Source organism: Xiphophorus couchianus, chromosome 11 (genome assembly GCF_001444195.1).
Source record: "Xiphophorus couchianus chromosome 11, X_couchianus-1.0, whole genome shotgun sequence".
NCBI lineage: Eukaryota > Metazoa > Chordata > Actinopteri > Cyprinodontiformes > Poeciliidae > Xiphophorus > Xiphophorus couchianus.
This window is the reverse complement of record NC_040238.1, coordinates 23,391,744-23,409,077: the sequence shown is the minus strand read 5'-3', so window position 1 is coordinate 23,409,077 and position 17,334 is coordinate 23,391,744. Positions and strand designations below refer to the sequence as shown.

The window sequence follows — 17,334 nt, the reverse complement described above, 5'->3', positions numbered from 1 at the left end:
TTATGGGACGTGGGGATGAGGCCAGATTGTCTGGACACCTCAGACGTCCTTGGAGGGGAAGATGTCAACTGTTTTCGTCAATCATGATGTTGCTTACTTCAAATCTCTCGCTGTGACGGTTTTAAATAATTTTCTTATTCAATCAGGGAGACCTGCGGAGAGAAATTAAGCGAATAAACTGAACCTCGCCGTTTGTTCTGATTGGAGGTCTCCGCTGCTCCTGGGAATTGCGGCAGATTCCCATGTTGCCGTGGTAATCAAGCAGTTGTTGTCCGTACAGATCACGCCCGGCACAAGATTAATATGAGCTCCTCACAAATAAAGCTTTCCCCCTGTGTGCGAGCTTGACTCACCTCGGTGTGCCGCTCCGCCACACTGGCACTGGAAACTGTTTAATCACAGCTCATCCATATAACCGATGATGTACTGGCCTTAAATCATCGCCGAAACGCGCTCTGCCCAGAAGGCAGGGATCTGGAAGCTCCGGTTCCAGCGACAGCATTTCTTTTTTCATTTATTTTCATTTCTAACACTGAACGCAGGTTTTTCATTTGCACCTAACATCTGTGTGAAGTATTCATCTGCTTCAAAGGTTGTCCGACCGAGCGGCGCGGCGCGGCGCGGCTCCCTGGGTGGGCGTGACACAGTTGCGGAGACATGAAACAAACACGGCATGTGGTTTAAATGGGACATCGGGAAGGCCTGCATGTTGGAGTCAGCAGCGGGACATGCGACAGTAACACACATTTTTCAGAAGTAAGAAGCCGCAGTGCTTCTCAGACTGTCCGATATATAGGAATTTCATAGTAATTTTATAGGACAGGCCAACATAAAGGAGTGGCTTAATTGTGACATGTACATTTTTTGTCACCCAAAAAAAGCTGAAAAGTGCGGTGTACATTTTTTACCCACCTTTGCCCTGGACGTTCTCTTTATTTTCAGAATCCACGTAATCGTTTTTAGGTTGGAGAATCTGTTGCTTTTTGTCATTCACTAACAAAATTTGGTGTTTTTGGAAGATTAGCAAGAAGAAAGCGATTGTGAAAGAATACAACAAGCCATCTTGGCAAAACAAACAAAAAAAAAACCCTGCTCTGGTCAGATGAGGACAAACATGATCTTTTTGCTTGAGAAAGTAACAGTGCACACCTTCCCAAGTCAAAACAGGGTCATTTTTTTTAGATATTTGCAGGGAAGCCAGACAGATTTTAGAGGAACATGGATGAATGAATGGAGATAAATACAGAGCAATGATGGTATTTGTTAGAGGGTGGAAAATCGGGATAGAGGTTCCCCTTCCAGCGGGATAACGACCCCAAACATACAACCAGAGCTAAAATGGAACGGTTCATATCAAAGCATATTTATGTGCTGCAGCGGCCCAGTCAAAGTCCATACCTAAATCAAACTGAGAATGTGTAAGTGTGTAAGACTTAAAAACCGTTGGAGCTTGATGTGCAAAGCACGTAGAGACAGACCCCCAAAGGTTTCCATTTCACCTGCAGCTAACGGTGAATCTGCACAGAAATACGTGAGACACTTCCTCCTCTGCCCCCCCAAAAAATGCCACTTATCTCCTGACTCACATTTAAATGTAGAAATACTTTAAGATTCATCCTGGCCTCTCAGGTCTGAAGGGACTCTGATTTCCCCTGCAGCTGTCAACAAGGAAAGACATATTTTGATATGCTGGCTAAAGTCCTTTAATAAGTCTGAGCTTTTTTTTTTTCTAGGTTGTGTTTTTTCAGGCATTTCTGGTATTAATGCACCAACACCTGATGTGATTTGTACTCTACTCCTCTCTGCTCTAATAGTATTGTTTATCAATGCTCAGATAGTAGCTGTTGGGCTGGAAACCTGCAAAAACAACCTCTAAATGACTTCATTCAGCTCTTGTTCTTCTTTTTTTGTCATCGTGTTGTAAAATATTTTTATTTTCAGGTATAAATTAAGATGAGGTGGTACTTTGCGCAGAAAATTGATTCCGACTGTCTTCAAAAGACAAATTAACAGGCTCAGAACAAAGCCGAGTTTTGCAAGAACAGCACTTAAAATACTTGGTCTAGCCATTCTGCCAAAAGGACTCATTATTTATTTACACGAGGAGGAGATGTGATGGAGCTGCACAACAGAGATTTACAGTTTTAAAACACATAAGATGACTTTCACATCTCATATTAGCACAGTTCACTTGACTGGCGTCACTAAAACAATTAGCTGACACTCAGTGGAGCGACGAGTTTTCTGAGCTCATGAACTACAACATGTGGATGGCATGTTGTCACTTGCTAAAGCAGGAGGTTCTTAAAGAGACAGAGGCCAATTTTCAAGGCGTCAGATTTATATATATATTTCTTTAAGTTATTTTTGATATATAGAGCATTTTCAAACTAGCTGAAGGTAACATAGTTATTTGATTGTGCTATAAAATGGCTTGGAAAATACACAATGCTTCCCCCACCCCTCTGCCCACCCCTCTGCCTTTAAGCCTTCCTGTTATCTGCTTTGCCTCTCACACTCTCCAAACAGCCCAAAAGAACCTCACACATTTTGTTTTTTGGCATGATGTAGAGAATAGTTTCTTTAAAATAGCTTCTTATATCTGTTTGCTTAATCCGACTTGATTTTAAATGGCCCCTCTGATACTGAAGCAGCTGCGTTTGGGTTTGCTGTACTCTGCAGTAGCATCTGCACTGAAGAGTTGTCATCACAACCTGGTAGAGCTCAGCATGGGGCATTTACTGATCAGAAAATGGTCCGGTTTTTGAGTTTCCGCTCAGCCGTTCAGTGGTGAATCCCAATGAGGATGGGAATTGGTAAAATTGGTAACTTTTTGTTCTTTAGTGGTTATTGTCAGATTCTACGTCATTCAGCTGTCTGTACAGTAAATCATTTCTAACAGTCGTGAAGTGTTATCAAACTGATCAAAAGCAACCAGTCTGCTGTATTCCTCAATAATGTCTCCCTTAACTGCACTCCATCAGGGTTTCCTGTTAAAGAACGTTTGTCAAAACCTCAACACGTTCACTTTGTAACAGGCAAATTCAGGTGTAAAAGACATAAAATCAATTGTTTGATGGAGAATTTATGAGGAAGAAAGGGAAGGCATTACTTCTGAGTTTGTTTTTTTTAGCTTAAATCGTACGATCTGATGAGACAAGTGGAGTTCCTCATTGTGACTGACAGGAAGACGGCATGCTGACTCGTGCCTTAACAACGTCAATTTGGAGACTGACAGTCAGAGACGGGGCGGCAGCGGCGTTCAGGTGTGCTGTGTTATGTTTCACAGCGTTTTCTAGGGGAAAAAAGGGTAATTTTGTAATTTATAAACTTCAGGTGCTGCATGTCCATTTTTAATCAGCTTTGTTGGAGGGTGTTTGAAAACGAGCCTCGATGATGCTAAACCTGAAAGGATAGTTCGGTAGTTTTAATGTGAGGTTAAAGAAGAAAAAAAAACCTCAGATTTTTTCATACCAATTCCGACTGTAAGCGAAAAAGTGAGAAAAATGTTTTCAAAACATGGCTTTTAAATCTATCCCTTCTGTGAGTTGTCAGAGCTTCAGGGCCAGGCTACGATTTTTTTTAGTGTTTAATTGCGATAATGTGGTCATCGTAATATGACAGATTAAAACTACAATAATGAGATGTTTTAATGAGTAAAAGCTTCTGTAGTTATCAAGATAGGATCGTATTTGAAACGTAATCAATTACAAATTTATTGATGGAACTTTACTTAATGCTGTGTTTTGATTGTTGATTCTATGTTGCATTGTGTTTCTGTGTTTGATATGATGTAAAGCACTTTGAAATGCCTTGCTGCTGAAATGTGCTATACAAATAAAATTTGATTGATTGATTGATTGAAGATTTGACAAGACCAGCTCAGTCTATGGTTCTTTCTTCAAAATACTCATTTTGCATATTTCAAAAGTCCTGCTACTGATGATAATTTGATGCTGATGTGTTAAAAGACGACGTATTTCCGTATTTGTACAATCAACATTAAACTATAACCTTTACAAGATGCTCAAGATTCCTAATTTAAATTATTTTTTGTATTTTTGTGGAGTTCTCAAAAATACTACCTCATTTTCCTAATATTCTGACTTTATTCTGATATCATTTCGACTTGATTGTTGTATGACTATATCCTTGTAATATTATAACTTTATTCTCATAATAATAATTTAAAAAATCAACTTAGGCTGGGCCTATTTGACCTGAATTCAAAGTCCAAATGAAGAAAAGCTGTAAAACACGCTTGTCAAACAAGATGGCCGCTCTGGGTGTGCTGGCATCATTCTGAAAAAAACCCAGGGAGTACATTGGTAAAAAAAAAATCAAGACTTTGAAAAAATAAATTCTCCAAAAGCCAAAAATTTGATGAAGCTATAAAGTCGATTTATCACGCAGTCCTACTTTGAAATGGCGTAATGTTTGCAGTGAACATGGATTATGTTTGGTAATTACACTGGATGTTGATGTAGAGGCGATTGTCGTGGCCATTTATGTAAAAGTTTTGTAGTTTATAATTTCTACCAATTTTGTTTTGTTCTTTGTGTAGTGGGAATATATTTAAGTTAATTTAGATTCAAAATTTGTAATTCATTTTCATATTTGGAATTATTTAGATTACATTGTTAATTGTTAGACCCGCCCACCAATTAGAGCGATTAAGAACACACCGGGTGCTGGGTGCGGTGTGGATTGTTTGGTAGATTGTTTGGTGAATGTCTGGGGTGGACGGGAGGCTTTTGGAGAATGATTTTTTTGAACACTTGAACATTTGAACACTTGAACATTAAATCGAGAGTATTTTTTTATTTCAACTAAGTTACAAGACCTTTTATTTCAACTTTAACAATAAATGAATCAGTAAAAGTGCGTACAAATCCCAAACCACCCGTTACCACCCACAGCCTTTATTGGAGTTTATTTTTGCTTTTTTTGGAACGAAAGGCTGCGTCAGGCGATACTCCACCAATCACCTTCCAGTGTGAAACATACTGAGAACATTTAAAGCTTCGTAAATGATGAAAATTTAAAGCTGTAAAATCAACATTTACTTTGTGTCCTGCTTTACTTTTATATCAGATTAAATCCTTTAGTGTAAACCACTGTGATGTTTTTGAGATTGAAGACTGTAAAAGGCCGGTTTGGTTCGATCCCCTCTTAGATTAGTAGTTTGAACGTTCTTAACTGCTTCTAACCTTTTAACAAAACTTCACTTCAAAAACTCTGAACAATCCCTCTAAGAATCACTCAATTTGAGTGATTTGAGAATCAAACGATTTGAGTTTAAGCCTCTTTCCTGTTAAACTGAAGTCCCATTAATTACAAATGCACATCTGATTTAATTACAATAATCATTTCCAACCAAGACTGGATGAAAGAGTAATGAAAATAGACGTACGGTAACGACATGAGACGTAATCCGGTTACAGTTTCATCAGAAATGTGCCATGGTGACACTTGACTGACACCGATATTCACAAGCGATCCTTTATGATGTTTCCGTCTCTCTCGCTCTCGCTCTTTCCCCGCAGGGAGCCGATCCGGAATCAGAAGCGACAACCAATCTACATCAGAGTCCCGAAAGCTGAAAACGCAGAAGAAAGAGCAGCTCCTATAAAACAGAGAGAGAGAGAGAGCACTCCTACACGCCGCCATCCGCCTCGGCTTCCTGGAGTTCACGGACTGTGTAAGCAGGAGCCTGGGAGGGCGGCGGCGTTCGGAGACTTTGAAGGAGTTGTGTTGGGAAGAATAGTGCAGATGGTGTGGCATCATCTCCTTCCCTGTCAACCCCACTTCAGAAAGTGAGTATGAGGATTGTTCTGTTTATTATTGGTTTCTAAGAAACAGAAATGTGCAAAATTAAAGAAGAGGAAAAACTAGAATCATTTGTTTTAATACAGATGTGACATAATGGGACGTAGTAATTTACATGGCTCGTGGCCCAGCTCAGACTTTTGATACCAATACAGCTGAAGCAGATTTCCAAAGTAAGCGTAACAGTTTGACAGGTATATTGGGCTTTTTACATATCTACAATACATCATATCTGCATATAGGACAAGATATCATCAGTACAATATTTTTCATAAATAGGAGAATAATCCTTTCTTCATTCAGACTTAATATCAGTCATATTGTATAAAATGTGTTAGTCTGATTTTTTTCGATCTCTAAATCAATATTTTTGCACCATTATTTTGGTGCTTTTCTTAAAAAAATCTGTTTTTTGTCTTTTCTTTGCATGTCCACTCTCAGTACTCAGTTACTTTTTGCACCAACCTGTGAAAGTGCAGGATGGATGGTGCAGCACCACGTTGTCCTGAATTCAAAAGGACTCCGACTCGGATATATCCAAAGGAAATGTTCGAATACCTCCGTCGTTTTTTTAAACTAACAGCGCCCAACTGTAAGGGAAGATAATCCTTCCACGATTCAACCTACTGATCAACTCACAGCCAATCAAAGTGTTTGAAACCTGCCTGATTTGATTGGTGCGTCATTAATACTCATTTTTAGTTATGAGTTTTCCAATGTTTTTTGGCTGTTTTTATATAATTGAAGCAAAGATAATTTAACATTTATTTCTTTGTCAAATGTTTAAACTTTGGATTACAATTCTTAAATGGAAGGATAATTTCTTTCTGTGAATCTAATCCGGCTCACTGTAAGTTTATTAGGTTCTAACCTCCTCTTACTTAGTTTTACTTTTTACATTAGGTTACTTATTAGGGTATATTAGGTTAGATTTGTAAAGCATCTGCACTGTTCAGACAAATTTAAATCACTTTAAAAAAATGCTGACCTAAAGTTTTCCATCATCCTCACGGCCGTATAATTTGATTGAAAAGCTGTAAATAATTCCTGACATGGACCAGAACAGAACGCAACCCGAATCAGAGCACCACCTTGCACTGTCAATCTTTCCCGATTTGTGGCGGCAATTAAAATCCTAAATGAAGCCATTAAAAACAAACACTTACCAACTGTTAAATAGTGAGCCGTAAAGCACGATTATCCCCCTCGTTTTGTTTTGTTTTTTTGTGGGCAGGAGGCCAAAGAAAGCGATCAGTAAAGGTTTCTCTAAAAGCTAGCACCCATTAGAAGAACAGAACGACTTAATGTTTTTTCTTCTTTTCAGACCGGCTTTGCTAGGACACCTCAGTTCTTTGATTTTAATGTACTATTAAAGTCTGAATTTAAGTCTGAACTTAACTGCTTCGTTTGAGTCATCCTAAATCAGGGATAATCTCATCCTTGGTTACCAAGTTTTTCTAAATATGACACGGTGACAGTGAGAATGATTATATTGTAGGAGTTTTGATCAGAAAATCGGAGTGAAGAAACTCTCCACTCAGTGTCTTAAGACCGGATCTCTCCCACATCCGATGCCTCATACATGAGAACCCCACTCATCCTTGGAAGTGTGCATCACATCGGATCTTGAAGTTTGGATCTATTTCTACTACAAAAAAAAAAAAAAAACTCGTATGACTTCATGATGTTCCAATTTTTTGCAAAAGTGTTTATACCCCTTCGAGGTTTTCACAGTCAACATTCAACAACCATAATATTAAAGCTGCAGTAGATAGCTTTTATAAAAATGTATTTTTTTTTTTTTTTTTTTACATTGTTGAAAAAGTGACAGTATGATATGAGACGGATAATCTGCGGAAAAAATCTAGCTCCTCTGCCTTCTCCCAGAGCTCCCAGTGCTAACTAAAATCAACCAGTCAGAGACAGGAGGTGGGTCTTAGCGCTGTCAATCACCCTCCATGTACCTCTGCTACTTCGCCCTCTTGGTCTCTGCTACGTTGCAGCTAGCAGAGACAGGCTAGTTAGGATGGCCATCCATGGTTTTCCTGTAACGGTAAGATGTTTCTCCACCGTTGGCATATTTAGCAGCGAGTACATTGAGTTGATTGGCAGCACTATGACCCGCCTCCTGGATCTGATTGGTTGTTTTTGGTCAGGAGTGGTGCATTTCTTCAGACAGCAGTAGTAGCTCAGGCAGGAGGTGAAGGAGACCTTTTCACAGATTATCTGTTTCTTAGCATATCATGACATGATGATAAAAAACTGATTTAAAAAAAAATCTTTTTTAAAGGATTTTATTTAGGGGCATCAGAGAGAAGGGAATAATTACTAATTCACATTTCACTTTTTATAACTTTTCTTCCATCTGACAATTCTTCACTATGTTGGGTTGGTGAAATCCCAATAAAATACATTAAGCTTGGTGATGGTGACATGACAAAATGTTTCTTAAGCCGCTTTCCAACCCAGCAATTTACTGTATTTTAAAGACAACTGGAAAGCAATTCAACCAGAAATTACTTCATGTAAGTGATTTTCTGTGTTGCATTGCTGTTGTAATTTCCTTTGAGAAATACATTATTAGCCAAAGTGGATTTTAACTGGATGGCATTTTGCCAGCATTTATTACTTCTGTCAGTCCCAGGAATTGCTGCTTTGCGTTTTCACTTTCAACAAGAAGCTCAACAAAAGCTGCTCAAAGGCAAAGAGACAAACACACAGAGGGAAGTGACTGCAAAGCAAAAAATAAATAAATAAAAAAGATGAAAACATTTTGAAACGCAGATGCAGAGTAGAAAAAATTATGTTCATGTCAGCTGACGGGATAGGCAAAAAAGTAAAATAAAATAAACTCTCACATGATCCTGAAGTTCGGTGATGAAGCAAAAGAAAACTGAGTCTTAGTCAGCTGCTTTATTGTTCCCATAAGTCCCATACGCATGTGGATGACATATGCAAACGGGAGAGAAAGCACAAGAATAAATGTCTCCGAAGTGAAACTCGGAGCTTCCTTTTTTTAAACCCCCTGCAGACTAAGAGTCTGTCCCCAGACGTCCCGGCTGCGTGTGATGTTCACAGGGTGTTGGTTTGTGGAACGCTGAGAGCTTAACATTTGAATTGGAATTCGGAGAGAGCAAAGCTAATCCACGTCTCGGAGACGCCACGGCATCAATTGAACCGGGAAGCAACATGAACACGTCGTCCTAACGGCACATGAAAGAGATTGACCTCATGTTGGGACAAAAGAAGGACATAAATCATCGAGTTATTAAAAAGTAACATTAACAGGAAGCGTTGCACTGAAATACATCCAGTCATGGAGCTGCGTTCAAGGGCCACACACTGCTGGTGTGGGTTGTAATCACTGAAACTAATTGTGGACTGACTTTGATGTGCGTCATATGCCACCAATGTGTGTGGCTTTTTTTTTCCTTTATCTTCATCATATTGTGTAGATCACACTTTCTGTTTTCACTTTAATTTCACATCCTGACAAACGTTCAGTTACTGTACAATAAAATATGTACACCTCAGCTACACGGAGGATTTTCATTCCATTGAATTCATCTCCACATCACCAGATTGTTGTTCATGTGTTCCCTACTTCTGCCCATCTAGCGAGATAAAAACACTTTTATATACCTTGAATTACTTTTTTTTTCTTTTTCTTTTCTGGATAATTATAATCTAAAGGCCAATGCAGTGCAGCGATGGCTTTGGTTTTCCTAAAACAAAAAGAAGAATATATTTCTAATGGGAATAGGTCAAATGGATAGTTAGCAGTGAGAACCGTCTTACTTGGGTGTTTGGGTTCAGGCTTTTTTATGTGTGTCTTTCTGCTTTAGATCATGTCCTTGCTGTTCATTTATGTTTGGTATCTTTTTACATTCAGTTCATGTGTTTGTTATTGTAAGGAGAGTCTTTGGTTTGTTATGGTGTTCTGTTTCTTATGCAGACTCAGTCGATTCCCTTGGTTTGAAGTTTCTTCCAGTTGTAGTTTAGCTTCCTTTGAGTTGATTTCTGTCCCTCCCTGTTTCCCTGCTCTCCTTCTGCCTCACCTGTTCCACATTTCACCTGATTACCTCATCTGGCTTCTTTGTCGTTTTCCACCCTGCCTCCTTTCATCATCTCATTGTTTAATGTTGGATTCTTCCATTTACTAGCCATGCTTCATGGCTTTCTCTCTGTGGTTTCAGTGTATGTCACTAGTGTCAAACTCCAGTCCTCGAGGGTCGCTGTCCTGCAGTTTTTAGATGTGCCACAGGTACAAAACACTGGAATGAAATGGCTTAATCACCTCCTCCTTGTGTAGATCAGTTATCCAGAGCCTTAATGACCTAATTATTCTATTCAGGTGTGGTGCAGCGGAGGCACATCTAAACGTTGTAGGACGCCAGCCCTTGAGGACTGGAGTTTAACACCCCTGGTGTAAGTTTTCATTATATTTATAATGCATTCCAGTCAACCAGAGTTTTACTCTGCGCTTGGGTTAGTTCAAGGGTCTCAAACTCCAGTCCTCGAGGGCCGCAGTCCTGCAACCTTTAGATGTGCCTCTGCTGCACCACACCTGAATAGAATAATTAGGTCATTAGCAAGGCTCTGGAGAACTGATCTACACAAGGAGGAGGTAATTAAGCCATTTCATTCCAGTGTTTTGTACCTGTGGCACATCTAAAAACTGTAGGTCTGCAGCCCTCGAGGACTGGAGTTTGAGACCCCTGGGTTAGTTCAAACCTTCAACAAAGAGCCCCGTTGTTCCTGTTTAATATTATTTGAGAGATGTGAAACGTGGCAGAACCCTCATGAGAAAAGCCTTAGTTGACTAAGTGAGACTTTTAGCTGTTTCCATTCACTTCTGCCGTTTTCCTACAACCACTGTTACAAGTTCCCTTGACACAGCTGTTGACAGAAAAAGGATAATTGGTACCTGTGTGCATCAGAGTAACAACACTGACCAGAATCAGGACAAAACATTAAAATGTCTACCTAAACTGTCAGAATTTTTTATTTTTGTATGTCTCATATGATATTTATATATTACTGTAATAGCTGAGGGTATTATTTGTGCTTACATCTCTCTTCTTTACACATGACGGAAGTCCACAACTTAACACTAAAGGTTTAGAAAAATGCTTTTCATTTCTTTTTCACCCTGAAGGAAGGGCCTCGTTGTGTGACCGGCCCTCCCACAACCTCGCATTTATATCGCAACTCGTCAGGGTTGAATTCAAATCTAACCAATTAAGCTAACCAACCTCCCTCTCAGTGTCAGTGTCTCTCGCAAATAAAAGAAAAAAAAAAAAAATCCAATCAGAGTTGTTGCTGAAGCGTGACAACCACAGGCTGACGCTTTGACTTAAAGGAGGGAGGAGATACATTTTCCTTTTTATAGGCGCCATTTAAAACCAGAAAGTACATTTTCATAAAATCCAGAAGCCAGCTCTTCCTGAGATTAAATCGTGTTCACTATGTAATGTTGGGACAACATTAAAACCGGAGCTGGTTAATCTAGAAGCCTTGATTAAAGCCTTGAGTGTGACCACAGTCGCAGTTCGACATCCTCTGAGCTTTATTTACCGTCTGCTCCGCCAGGCTCATTCTGGCCGCTGGTGTCCCACTGTATCAAGCTCCAAAGTGGCAAATGTCTGACTTGCTTATTTCTACCTGTGGTTGGACCAAATTTCACTTGCGGTGGCAAGAAACCGGATCTCAACTGCAGCCAAAAGCAGGGAAATAAATGCAGAGAGCCCTCCACACTTATTACTCCTCCTGGTAATGATGTGCAAAAAGCCTTAAAATGCAATTATTTTTTTATTAGAACAGCATGATTTCATGCTAAAACCTTTTCTGCATCTGCACAGTGTGAGATTTTGTTTGTCTTTCTTTTTTTTGTTTCATCTAGTAGCTGGGGAACAGAGAAGCCCAACGCCGCTACTGTTCAGAGAAAATTTACTAAAACAACTTAGTGTTGTTCTGTCATTAGTTCTGTTTCAAGTAGGACATCATGGTTCCTTGAATAAAAGCTCCTCGTCTCTTGAAGGAACCTCAATTTTTTACATTCAAAGATGTCAGGAAAATGTTTTTTATCAGAATTATTAGCTTGTTATTAGCTAGTTGTGGTATACTCTGGTGATTTAGATAAAAAAAATCTATATTATCTTTGGGGATTATTTTCTCATGCTATATATTTACTAATCAGAATTTTTATAAATATATTTATTTTGTGTGTTTGACAGATAAAGAGGGACAGTGAGCGGTAACAATAAAAAATGTATTTATTTGAAGTTTTTTTTTTTTTCAAATTTTTGAGGTTTTTTTTTATATTCAAACGACATACAATATCAGGAAGACATCCTAAATAAAATATAACAATATTATATTCTTTTATTTGTTTATTTTGTTATAGATTTTTGAAGATTACCCCATATTTTAGTCTTACAACTATTACATTTTGTTTTTGGAAAGGCAGCAGCAGTCATAATAGAAGCATTAATTCTGCCCCACGCCATGTCTGCTCACTTTGATCGTGGGGCAAAAACCGTGACATCTGCCTCCTAGAAAGTAAAAGCATCGCTTTGCACTTTGTGCCTCAAAGTGTAAAAAATATCACACTTCTGCCTGAACATTAAATTTATGTATTTCTTCTGATCAATTGTGGAGCAGCTAATGATATGGACGTTTGAAAAGGTTGCTTGGCTGCTTTAGACGACCCGTCCTGCAGGAATAGTATGAGAAAAGGTCAGGAAGAATGTGCAGAGCTCAAACATACTTATTTTGAAAACATTTCAAAAGAGCAACAAGATGAAGCACTTGAAAAGCTTTCATTTCTCAGCAATATTCTCTTCCATATAATGACAGATGACTCAATATCTTATAAACACAAACACAGTAAAGTAAGAAAGTGAGGCATTTTCCTAAAAATGCAATTTTTGTTATCCGAGATCATCCAACAGTTTTAAATTCCTGATACTTATAAAGTTTTAAGCTGCTTGGATCAGTTTCAGTCAGTTTAAGTCTTTCAAAACTCAAATTATCACTTGATCATTTAATTAAGTTCCATAGAAAAATCAGTAAAAAGGTGAATCTGGGGATCTGAACTGCAAATATTCAAGGTCCATTTTGTTGTTTGTTTGTCGCGTTTTCAACCCACCAAAGGATCTTATCAGGAGCACTTTGGCATCACCTACTGGTCAGAATTATTTTGAATACAGACTGATTAATCTAATTGGCATTATGAATATCTGCATTTATATTTATTGTATTCTAAGTAACAAATTGTTGGAGACAAATTTTCTCACAATAATTCACCAATGTTTTATTCTCACACCAACCCTGCTGTTCATTAAATGACAGACAGTAATAGCACTTGTGAAAAATAAGTGACTTTTTTTCATGTGTGTCTTGCCACATATGGAGGAAAATGTTCGTACTTCAATTAAGGTTTTGCTGGGAAATTCAATGTATTTGGGTGAAGTGCAAAGCACCATAAATTCAAATTATGACAGATGATATTGAGAGGAAGAAATGAAATTGCTTGTTTATGTCACCATGACCCCAAAGTGTTTGTTGCATTGCAGAAAAAAAACTTTCCAAATGGGACTTTTATTGATGAACCTGAGGTCAGATCCAGTTCAGCTAAGATAACCAACTCCCTTGTAACACCCTCAAGAAACCCACTGGATTACACTATCGATCAAGGCTAGCATTCAGCGCGTCGCAAACACTCAATCTCCCGCGGCAAAAAAAAAGTCCCTCCAACTCATGATAGATCTGGTCCCAGCTTTGGTCACAGCGCCGGAGCATATTGCCGCAAGCAGGATGCCACCCTCATGTTAATGCTGAAAGGATTTAGCTGCAACCCATCTATCCTGAAGCGGGAACGGTGAGCTAAAGGAGTTTAGAGGGGAAGAGGCAGAGAGAGCGAGGAGTTGGACTGGTGGCACAGCAGAACTTATTATGGTGCTGTAGAAATGAAACACGACAAGGTGCTGTAAAGCTATATATCAAGTAGCTTTAGGGTCCTGTGAGCTGAGTAGCCACCAACAAACACACAACCCTCTAAAAAGGTGAATCTCCCAAGTGTGAATGTTGTTGGGCTCTCGGAAGACGACTGTGGGGTTTCTCTCGCCTCACGGAGAATAACGGCAAATCCTTCCTATAGTAAATATGGAAAGGCAAATGTGTAATTACGGCCTTCACATTGTAAGGCAATTAGACGTAAACATCCAGAGTGTGTGGAAGTGCTGCCGATGTTACGAACAGGCAGCTGCGTAATGAAAGCACAGGACTATTTTTAGTCTCATTTCTTGGCTCAGGATCCAACCTATCATGAACAGTTTCTGTGCTGTTTGATCAAGTTAATTTGTATGGAGTTGATGCTCATATACATATTTTTTTTACTATTGCGTTGATTTCGTATTTGTGTTTGAAGCAAGTGCATCGATTTGGCAATGTGAAGTCACAAGTCTGTTCGGTGACGTACATGAATGGAATAAAGAAAAGAAGAAAATCTGTCTCTTCCTGTTATTTACTATACATTTGAATAAGACAGTGAGGACAAGTTGTTGTTTAATACATTTTAAATGTACTGGCACATTTAAATGCAAAGTAACTGTTGACAAACATGTTAGACCTGTTACCATATTACAGTATTCAAAACTCTTTCAATCTCTTGCAGAAGTAGCTGTATGTTTTCAAATTTTGCCACATTATATCCACATACTTCATTGTTTTGTATTTGTTTTTATGTGACAGACCACCACAAACTAGCGCATTATTGTGAAAAGGAAGGAAATCAAAGTTTTCAATGTTTTTTTTTTGGGTTTTTTTTTTACAAATAAACATCCTAAAAGTAGGGTGTGAATTTGTATTCTGACACCCCTAAATAAAATCCCGTGCACACACCAGCCCAAAGCAGTGCAAAATTGTGACGTGCAAGGAGCATAATGTTTTTCACAAGTTTCTTTGAAAATATATGAAAATATAAAAGTCTCAGAAGTACTGCCTGATTTGGTAATCGGTCCCATTTGAGAGAAGGCTTCATGTAAACGTCCTACAGCTGCTTTCGGGGTATTTATCTACTAGCTTTATGTAGAGACTAACATTTGAGTTTTGGTTTGACATGGTATCTATAGCTCAGTCGGTTTGGAGGGAGAGAGTCTCTGAAGAGTAATTTTCAGGTCTTGTCAGATTTTCCATTATATTTAGGTCAGAACGTTTTACTGGATCATTCAAACATAAACATCCGTTTCCTAAACCAATCGTAGATCTGACTGTGTGTTTGGGGTTGTCCTGCTGGAAAGCGACCAAAGTTTTAAGCTTTATTTAGCTCCATCTATCTTAACACTAACTATCTTTTTTTTTTTTTTTTTTTAATGAAAGCTACTTCGCAAGATGTTTCACTGTGTAGATGCCGGTGTGTTCAGGGTGATTTTCAGTGTCAGTTTTCTGTCGCATGGAAACTTCCATTTTGGTGTGATCCGATCAGATTCTCTCTCTTCAGCTCCTTCAGAGTTACCCCGCGTCTCTTTTCTGCCTCTCTAATAAATGTTCTCCTTGTCAAAGTGTTTACCTTTGACTTGCTGATTGTGCGATACTGTTGTTTATCAAACCTCTTCACTGAATGGCTTTTTACTAGTTGGAGAACTACTTCAGGCTCTGGATTACATGTAGCTGAATCAGAGTTTAAAAGAGGCTGAACACAAACGCATATCGCACTTCTTTTGCATTTTTAACTTGTAAAATCATTTCTAAAACTATGTGTTGTGATACTTTGTGCTGATCTGTCACAGGAGTCTGCAACTGCATTCCTCCAGTACTACTGCTCTGCAATTGCCTCGTTTGCATGTCACCCCGTTTGGAAAAGGCCTGGTCAGTAACCATTCATTTGATTCAGGTGTGTTGGAGCAGGGATGCATTCAATAGTTGCAGGACACAGTGGCACATTACAGGCATCTGCTGTATCTCATAAAATCCAGATAAAATACTTTACGTATGGGGTTGTAATGTAAAGTGAAGCTTGAAGGCGATGAATAGTTTTTCAAGACATTAGCTGCCGTTTCCATTCACCGCATTGAAAGTCTGAAAATAAATTCACAGAAACACGGCAATTTAGGAAAAATCTAAAATTTTCTGATCAAATGTTTTGCATTACCATGAGGAGGTTTTAGGGTTGTGTGGAAATTTGTGTATTTTGCAAAACTGCAATGGAAACACTTTTTCTGTGATCAACAACCGGATGTTACTACTGGCAGAAAAGACAAAGAAGGCGACAGGAAGTGGGAGGAGGATGGCACAGCATGTTTTTTAATGACTTATTGCATCAATAAACTTCTCCACGATTTTAATTGTGTTTCTTATTTAATAGAAATAGAGATTTTTTTGACATTAGTGGATAATAGACAAAATGCAGCTACTGTAAGGAGCAATGACGTTCCTACAATTTGTTTGTTTACTTTCAAGATTTAGTTTAGAATCTACAGAATTAAGTGAAAATACTCTTTTGGATTTTTTTTATTTTCCTTTCATAATCCTTGTTCCTTATTATAATCCCTGAAAGATAACAGGCCCACTTGACAAAGATAAACAATCCTATATTATTACAACAAATACAATCCTACAACTTCTGTGATTAAGCAAAATTACTATTTTCCTCTTTCTTTTTCTTTTTTTTCTTTGTGATCGCTTCTTTCATCCCAGTCGTCACTCTACCCATCATGTTTTGCATCATCCATTTCCCATGTCAAGCCCCTAAATCTAAAATCTAGTGCACGACCATGTCATGGAAGATAAGCTGTGGACCACAATTATCTGTTTGTTTTTTTCTTTTCCCATAAGTGAAGTGGATTTTATGATACGTCAGGCTTTTCTCTAGCCATCTAAAACCTAGTTTTCCAGATTTCCCCAGTTCTATGCCACTATTAGAGTCTTAGTGAGGAGAGGGGATTCAGTGGTCCAGCTAAAAGCTGCTTTCGGTCACTCTCTCTCTCTGTCCCTGTCTGTTTTTTATGCAAATTGATCCAGTTCCAGTATTGGATCGGGTGTAGTCGGGTGTACAGTACTCGGCCTGAGGCGACCGGCTGTCTAGCTCACACATTACCCCACATCCCGACTTTACTCCCCGCCATAGACCACGCTCCACATGTGGGTTAATGCTTTCAATTTGATCGTCCGTGGACAGACGAACAAAAAGGTCTCTTTAGGTATTCACAAACACAAAGAGCTGTAATTTTTTTGGCATTCTTTTGAGCCTGAACAAAAATGAGCAAGCACAAGACCCTGAAAGAAAGAAAAGCTCAAAATGTGTGGCTGTTATTCCATGTAGCACCTGCTTAATCCAGAGAATCACAGCTCAATATGCTCTTTTAATCCCTCTGGCTCTCTGTGCCTCTTCAATCTCACACCATGTCTATCTTGTTTTTAAAGGGCTGACCCAAATACTCTAGTGTTCAAGAGACTTGCAGCCGAACCTCTTGGGATTCAAAAGTCATCCATTCTTTAGCACTA

The 17,334-nt window shown here is 38.7% G+C and overlaps 1 protein-coding gene across 1 annotated transcript in view; it reads left to right on the top strand.

Moving 5' to 3' along the window:
* flrt1a (fibronectin leucine rich transmembrane protein 1a) overlaps positions 1-17,334 on the top strand; it is a 59,123-nt gene that overhangs the window by 35,133 nt on the left and 6,656 nt on the right. The window contains exon 2 of the mRNA XM_028030631.1: positions 5,547-5,816. The gene's annotated coding sequence lies outside the window, so the exon portion shown is untranslated. The remainder of the gene's footprint in view (positions 1-5,546; positions 5,817-17,334) is intronic.